At 46.7% G+C, this 8,922-nt stretch overlaps 1 pseudogene; it reads right to left on the reverse strand.

Annotated features, from left to right (window-relative positions):
* Window positions 1-2,196: 2,196 nt before the first annotated feature.
* LOC124799918 lies at window positions 2,197-2,314 on the reverse strand (annotated as a pseudogene).
* Window positions 2,315-8,922: the final 6,608 nt, after the last annotated feature.

The raw sequence follows: 8,922 nt of genomic DNA on the forward strand, positions 1-8,922 counted from the left end.
GCACAAAAATCTTTTAGACTTAAAATTTGTGCATCATGATCTGAAAGGCCATTCACCTTTTTGCTAACAGAATGCCCTTCTAATAATGACGAATGAACAAAAATATTGTCTATGGTTGTTCTACTGTTCCCTTGCACTCTCGTTGGAAAGAATACGGTTTGCATAAGATTATATGAATTAAGGAGGTCTACCAGCATCCTTTTCCTTGCACAATCACTTATACAATTAATATTGAAGTCACCACATATAACTAACTTTTTGTATTTCCTATAAAGTGAACCAAGAACCTCCTCTAGCTTTAGCAAAAATGTTGTGAAATCGGAGTCTGGGGATCTATAAATAACAACAGTAAGAAGTTTAGCTCCACTAAATTTAACCACACCTGCACAACATTCAAACACCTTTTCAGTGCAGTACTTTGAAACATCAATTGACTCAAATGGGATACCGTTTCTCACATACATGGCTACTCCCCCACACCGCAAAGAGCTCCTAGAAAAGCTGCCAGCCAACCTGTATCCTGGTAAAGGAAGCCTCTGAATTATCTCCTTATTTAAGAAGTGTTCAGATATACCAATAATTTCAGAGTCAACATCTATAAGCAGTTCACTAACTTTATCTCGAATACCTTGTATATTTTGATGAAATATACTAATTCCCTCATTAATCGGATACCCAAGCTTTGTAGAAAGTGGTTTCTTTGTTAGAGAGACTTCCCTTAAGCAGGAATACCTATCAGCTGACTTCAATCTAAAAAAGGTACAGCTCTAACACCCACAACTACCGGAATTTTCCCATGAGTGATCCCACCACCCCCACCTATGCTGTCACCTATAAGTTTTGCCAACCTCCCCTTCCCATACCTGTTGAGGTGCAGGCCATGTCTAGTGAAACCCGTCCTACTGATAGACTCCACCGACACCACTGAAATGTGACTCATGCCTTCTGTCATCAGCGCACCCCCAAGTCTCATGTTATTACGCCTGACGGCTATATTAAGATGAGGCCGATCGTGACGCTGAAATAACTTCATGATACTTAATTTTAGAGCCTACAGTCATGTGTTATTTTGTATGTATATATTAACATGCAAATTACACCAGTAGTGTCAATATCTTAAAGTATTTTGCTAAATAATACAGACAAGTTATCCAACAAAGATAAAAATCCATATTTTGTGCAGCTGACGTTTGATCTTTGTCGAAAAAATACTCAGCAGCTGCTGAACTATACTGAAACAATATAATACAGTCAATTTAGACATGTTAATAACATTGCAATATTCAATTTCAGAGTCCATAGTTCCCTGCACCAAATGGGATACAAATATCGAACTTTAATCATCCCCAATCGCTGTACAGAGAACAAGATGTCCAACTCTGGGTTGCATATTGATTAGCTGTTTCGTTTCAACGGCTAGTAAACATTGGGCTCTGATTGAGAAATCTAAAGCTATGTCAGTTTGCTGTGAATGCTGACAAAGCTGTGTATGTATGTGTGTGTGTGTGTGTGTGTGTGTGTGTGTGTGTGTGTGTGTGTGTGAACGTTTTCTGCTGACAGAGCTGCGTCAGTTTTCTGCTAATGCCAAGAAAGGTGTATGTGTGCTGGACAAATTCTGATGAAGCTGTATGTTGTTCTGCTGGCATAACATCCTGTCACTCTCGTAGCCTTCACCTGCCACTAATAGCTTTCAGAGTAAGGTCTCTGAGGTATGCAAAGAAGCAAAGTGTATATGCATTACAGGGAGTCTGCGTGCAGACGTTATGCAATTGCCACCACCATTGGGCTAGAATGATACCATGCCCCACGACTACACCCCCTCCCCCCCCCCCCCCCGTGTCCTCTATTAACGTAGCTATAGTAGTGTTTGTGTGTCACTGGGAGGTAGAGAGGACAAGATGGCTGCCTCTGGGGGTGCATGCCGATTGGTTGTTTCGTTCTGATAGCCAGTAGACGTACTGGGTTGTGATTACTAAACAAAAACTAAACTCCTACCGAGCAGGCCATGAAGGCCCAACGGTACCGACCAGCCCCCGTGTCATCCTCAGACCACAAGCGTCACTGGATGCGGATATGGAGGGACATGTGGTCAGCATACCCCTCTCACGGCAGTATGTCGGTTTCCCAGACCGGAGTCGCTACTTCTCAATCAAGTAGCTTCTCAGTCTGCCTCACAAGGGCTGAGTGCACCCCGCTTGCCAACAGCGCTCGGCAGACCGGATGGTCACCCATCCGAGAGCTAGCCCAGCCCGACAGCGCTTAACTTCGGTGATCTGACGGGAACCGGTGTTACCAGTGCGGCAAGGCCGTTGGAGGGTTGTGATTAGGAGAGTTAAATATGTGTGTTGGCTTGGAACGTCTCGCATTGGCCTATTTCCAACAAATGAGTGTGGCTTAGAAGAGATGTGAGGAGAGGACGGGTGGATACGGGAGGAAAAGGAGCATATCTTAGGAGGGGGGAGGATTGGGAGAGAGGGAGAGCATTGTGGCCATACATTGCTCCCGACTCTGTACGTAGGTGAGCTAAAAGCTCAATGTCATTTCGTATCCAGAAAGTACACTGCTCTCCTAATGCTGGGCGTACTTATTTAGTGCAATAACCTCTATTCCATGCAGAATCGCTGTTGTATTGCGTTCCAAAGTGGCCAACACACACAGATGGCCATAATGTGTGAGGGCTTCCCAGGGACACTTCTGCACCGTAGTCGAAACAACCCTGGCAAAATGTAGGTCCGTCCGCATCATTCGTGTAGTCCCGATGTCTCTCCATGCGATTTCGCTAATTTTGGATCCCTGAAGAAAGACGTCTGTGGACGCCGAGTTGTGCTTCAGACGAATTGGTGGCACATCTGGGTACAATCATGCTTCCACAGGCATCGCAGACATTTTTCCATGAAGGCACTGACAGTGTTGTGTCACAGTGGGATACATGTATTAACGGTTATGGCACTTTCTTTTGAAATGATGAACAGTTTAGCCGCCGGGATGGAACCACACGACCTCTACGGTCGCACGTTGGAATCATGCCTCGGGCATGGATGTGTGTGATGTCCTTAGGTAAGTAAGGTTTAAGTAGTTCTAAGTTCTAGGGGACTGACGACCTTAGATTTTAAGTCCCATAGTGCTCAGAGCCATTTGAACCATTTTCTTTGATGAAAAGTTTACTTACCTTTTCCCATCTGTCTCTTTTTCATTTGACTGTCCCTTATAAAACTAATCGCAGGTAAAGCAGATGCCCGACTGAGCTTCATTCGAAGAATGCTCGAGAAGTATAGTCCACAAACAAAGAAAGTAGCGTTAAAAACAACGTTTCTCCAAATCTTGAGTAATTCTCGTCTGTTGTTGTTGTTGTTGTGGTCTTCAGTGCTGAGACTGGTTTTTTTTGCAGCCCTCCATGCTACTCTATCCTGTGCAAGCTTCTTCATCTCCCAGTACATACTGCAACCTACATCCTTCTGAATCTGCTTAGTGTATTGATCTCTTGGTCTCCCTCTACGATTTTTACCCTCCACGCTGCCCTCCAATACTAAATTTGTGATCCCTTGATGCCTCAAAACATGTCCTACCAACCGATCCCTTCTTCTAGTCAAGTTGTGCCACAAACTTCTCTTCTCCCCAATCCTATTCAACACCTCCTCATTAATTGTGTCATCTACCCATCTAATCTTCAGCATTCTTCTGTAGCACCACATTTCGAAAGCTTCTATTCTCTTCTTGTCCAAACTGGTTATCGTCCATGTTTCACTTCCATACATGGCTACACTCCATACAAATACTTTCAGAAACGACTTCCTGACACTTAAATCTATACTCGTCTGTATGGGATCCATAACAGATGGGAGTAATCGAGTAAATGGAGAAAATCCAAAGAAGGGCAGCACGTTTCGTGACAAACTCATTTAGTAAGCGGGAAAGAGGCACCGAGACAAAGTGCAGTGGCAAATGTTACAAGAGAAGCATCCAGCATCACAGTATGATCTATTGTTAAAACTTGGAGAGCAGACGTTCCTGGAAAAGTCAACGAATATATCGCTTCTTCCATGTATATCTCTCGAGGAGGCCGTGAAGGCGAAATTACCGATAGTCGAACTCACACCGAGGCTTACCCGCAATCTTTCTTCCCCCCCCCCTTCCCCCCCTCCCCCCCCCCCCCCGGACCATCTGCGACTGTAGCAGGAGTGGGTAGAGGTGACAGTGATACAGGAAGTAGCTTGTAGAGTACAGACTGTGTACGTTACCAGCGCCGGCAGCCAGCGATAATTTCGCCAGTAGCAACGCTCCGTGTAAACACGGCGCTCAACTCCGTGCCTACCTCTACGGGCACCGCGCCGCCCTGCACGACTCACAGAGTTCGCCGTGTGCGGCCTGCATTGAATGCTGCGGCACGCTCCGTTTGGACAACGCCGGTCTGTGGATACGACAGCCAACTGCCTCTCTTGCTCCAGTTTAGCGTAGAGGAAAGTTACGCCACACACACACACACACACACACACACACACACACTAGCAGGACTCGCAGGCAGAACGTTGGGAAACTGTAACGATGTCAGTGCGATTTTAGCAGAAGTTACTCATTATTCTACACTCCTGGAAATTGAAATAAGAACACCGTGAATTCATTGTCCCAGGAAGGGGAAATTTTATTGACACATTCCTGGGGTCAGATACATCACATGATCATACTGACAGAACCACAGGCACATAGACACAGGCAACAGAGCATGCACAATGTCGGCACTAGTACAGTGTATATCCACATTTCGCAGCAATGCAGGCTGCTATTCTCCCATGGAGACGATCGTAGAGATGCTGGATGTAGTCCTGTGGAACGGCTTGCCATGCCATTTCCACCTGGCGCCTCAGTTGGACCAGCGTTCGTGCTGGACGTGCAGACCGCGGGAGACGACGCTTCATCCAGTCCCAAACATGCTCAATGGGGGACAGATCCGGAGATCTTGCTGGCCAGGGTAGTTGACTTACACCTTCTAGAGCACGTTGGGTGGCACGGGATACATGCGGACGTGCATTGTCCTGTTGGAACAGCAAGTTCCCTTGCCGGTCTAGGAATGGTAGAACGATGGGTTCGATAACGGTTTGGATGTACCGTGCACTATTCAGTGTCCCCTCGACGATCACCAGTGGTGTACGGCCAGTGTAGGAGATCGCTCCCCACACCATGATGCCTGGTGTTGGCCCTGTGTGCCTCGGTCGTATGCAGTCCTGATTGTGGCGCTCACCTGCACGGCGCCAAACACGCATACGACCATCATTGGCACCAAGGCAGAAGCGACTCTCATCGCTGAAGACGACACGTCTCCATTCGTCCCTCCATTCACGCCTGTCGCGACACCACTGGAGGCGGGCTGCACGATGTTGGGGCGTGAGCGGAAGACGGCCTAACGGTGTGCGGGACCGTAGCCCAGCTTCATGGAGACGGTTGCGAATGGTCCTCGCCGATACCCCAGGAGCAACAGTGTCCCTAATTTGCTGGGAAGTGGCGGTGCGGTCCCCTACGGCACTGCGTAGGATCCTACGGTCTTGGCGTGCATCCGTGCGTCGCTGCGGTCCGGTCCCAGGTCGACGGGCACGTGCACCTTCCGCCGACCACTGGCGACAACATCGATGTACTGTGGAGACCTCACGCCCCACGTGTTGAGCAATTCGGCGGTACGTCCACCCGGCCTCCCGCATGCCCACTACACGCCCTCGCTCAAAGTCCGTCAACTGCACATACGGTTCACGTCCAGGCTGTCGCGGCATGCTACCAGTGTTAAAGACTGCGATGGAGCTCCGTATGCCATGGCAAACTGGCTGACACTGACGGCGGCGGTGCACAAATGCTGCGCAGCTAGCGCCATTCGACGGCCAACACCGCGGTTCCTGGTGTGTCCGCTGTGCCATGCGTGTGATCATTGCTTGTACAGCCCTCTCGCAGTGTCCGGAGCAAGTATGGTGGGTCTGACACACCGGTGTCAATGTGTTCTTTTTTCCATTTCCAGGAGTGTATGACAGACTAGAGATGTTCTTCATCTGAAGGAATGTCATCGCAGTTTTTGTGCAGACCAATCAGGCGAACTTTGTAAATATCTGACAACTGTGCTGAATAGATCGGAGTTCAATATACTACTGCATTATTTGTGATGTAATCTGATTTTAATAAGATATTTATGCACTGTTAGGATGATAGTGCAGATTTTTGCTGCTATCCGTTTCAGTTTCTATACACTATCATCGTATATTAAACTTCGTGACAGGTAAAAACCGTGAGTTGAACCTGGGCTCAAAATCCGCAACGGTGCATTTCGTGAGAAATTTCTTACCGACTTAGCTAGCCAGGCACACAGCTGTACTTCTGCCAGTGGCTCTCTCCTATCCTCCAGACTTCACAGAATCTCTGCCCCATACATTGCGGGACTTGCACTCATCGAAGAACGAGATTCAAAACGATCACTCAATGAAAGATTTATTCCGAAAACAATCCCGTGAGGTTGTGGCTACAGTGGTCACCGAGCGAGGTGGTGCAGTGGTTAGCACACTGGTCTTGTATTCGGGAGGACGACGGTTCGAACACGCGTCCTTCCGTCCTGATTTACGTTTACCGTGAATTCCCTAAATCGCTTCAGGCAAATGCTGGGATGGTTCCTTAGAAAGGGCACGGCCTTAGCAAAACCTGTAACAGAATTCATTACCCACGCTAGATATGGTCCGCCACCCAGTTTTATTTTTCGAGGAAGTTCCACACTAGAAAAGACTGCAGAGTGGAAGATTCATTCTGCCGTCTTAAGATCTATTTCAAAAAGCGAAACAGCCTTACAGTCTGTTTTAAACCTCAGATGCAAACAATAAAAGTACTAGGTTCTGTAAGGCGTCCTGTGGCTTTACCCTTATTGGCTATCTTGAAGGTCTTATAGGTCGGCCTACAGGGGTCCATTCGGTACAGGTGGCTGTAGAAACCTGATGGTCGGCTTCTAATGGCATCGATGAGGTTTTCTTGGCGTTGGTAGAGTTCACTGTTAGATCTGTACCATAGTCTGCTATCTGATAGGATTCTTTCGCTGTCTGGTACAGATCTGGTCTATTCCCTGATGGTTTTTTCAGGACAGACTTAAACAGTGTACATGAAACGCTCTCTTCTTGTCTCAGACGTGTGATGATCGGGAAATTCTCTGAGAGTTGTCCTCTCAACTACACTTCTGTTAGCTTTGGTTTTTCCTTTTACCTTTTGCTCAGCGAGCGAGATGGCGCAATGGTTAGCACACTGGACTCACATACAGGAGGACTACGGTTCAAATCCGTGTCCGGTCATCCTGATTTAGGTTTTCCGTGATTTCCTTAAATAGCTTCAGGCAAACGCCTGGATGGTTTCTTTGAAAGGGCACGGACGACTTCCTTCCCCATCCACCCCCAATCCGAGGGGACCAATGACGTCGCTGTTTGCTCCCCTCCCCCAAATCAAGCAGCCAGTCTTTTGCTCGTGGCTACCTCTGTACCGTGCTATTTGCAGTGTGCCTACTTGTTTGTTCAATTGACCGTTAACAACGAAGATAATAAATTTTAACTTTGTAACTTGTAATTCTGAAACTAATTCTGAAGGATGCAGGTCCTATCTGCTGGATCATCACTTCGACAAAAAACTACCACAGCAACATACAATTGTGATTTAATCTCTACATAAAATAAAATAAAAAAAGGAGTATTAAATGTTGCAGTCTCAAACAAAATGATAAGGATGTTTATATCGTGTTCTCACCAATGTCCTTACTTATTCCTTTCAGACACAGATATATAGCAACGTCTGCTTTGAATGTGCTTACAAATTACAACGTAACTGATTGCTCGAGGTAGCTAACTCAGCCTCCATATAAAATTCACGCCGATCTCTTCAAGCTGTACATCTAGTGTGATGATATAAATCGACTATTCAATAGAAAGAAGCCATGGAAAAATTGAAGGGCGGGCAGTGATTTAAAATATGTGCGCTTATCGTCTGTGATAGGTAGCGTCTACTTAAGAAATTTTCAGAGTCGCAGCTCAGCGATTAATTTTTTAAAGAGGTATTTCATCTTCTGTACAATAAGTACGTCGTATAGCATGCTATATCGAACTATGACAATATTGCTAAGATGAAGTATTTGAGGTGACAGACACGTATTCTCCATAAGTTGGCGACAGTAACGATGGTGGCCTCGACGCAGTTGGTCTGGTGCGTCTACGTAAACCGCCAGTGTATAAACATTGTGACGCTACCCGCCTGCTTCCATTTTGGAATGGCACAAGCGAAATTCCATCATATTACTTCTCCATACTGCTGCTGCCGACAATGTGGCCGAAATTCCAATCACTGATTTCTTTCTGTGACTATTTATTTCTGGACGTCAGCAAGATTTCTAATTCAAAACCACTGATACATGTAAATCAAGGGGCTCTGACATTTATTTATAGTCAAGTTAGCAGCCAAACAAAGCACAACGCGTTTACAAATTTCCAAGAACCACTCAAACAATAGGTCACTAATCGTTATTGCCGGCCGGTGTGGCCGTGTGGTTCTAGGCGCTTCAGTCTGGAACCGCGTGACCGCTACGGTCGCAGGTTCGAATCCTGCTCGGGCATGGATGTGTGTGATGTCCTTAGGTTAGTTAGGTTTAAGTAGCCCTAAGTTCTAGGGGACTGATGACCACAGATGTTAAGTCCCATAGTGCTCAGAGCCATTTGAACCATTTGAACTAATCGTTATTACCCCATTCCACACTACCAAACGAGGTGTCGCAGTGGTTAGCACACTGGACTCGAATTCGGGAGGACGACGATTCAATCCCGCGCCCGGCCATCCTGATTTAGGTTTTCCGTGATTTCCCTAAATCGCTCCAGGCAAACGCCGGTATGATTCCTTTGAAAGGGCACGGCCGACTTCCTTCCCCGTCCT

This window comes from Schistocerca piceifrons, chromosome 5, assembly GCF_021461385.2.
Source record: "Schistocerca piceifrons isolate TAMUIC-IGC-003096 chromosome 5, iqSchPice1.1, whole genome shotgun sequence".
Classification (NCBI taxonomy): domain Eukaryota; kingdom Metazoa; phylum Arthropoda; class Insecta; order Orthoptera; family Acrididae; genus Schistocerca; species Schistocerca piceifrons.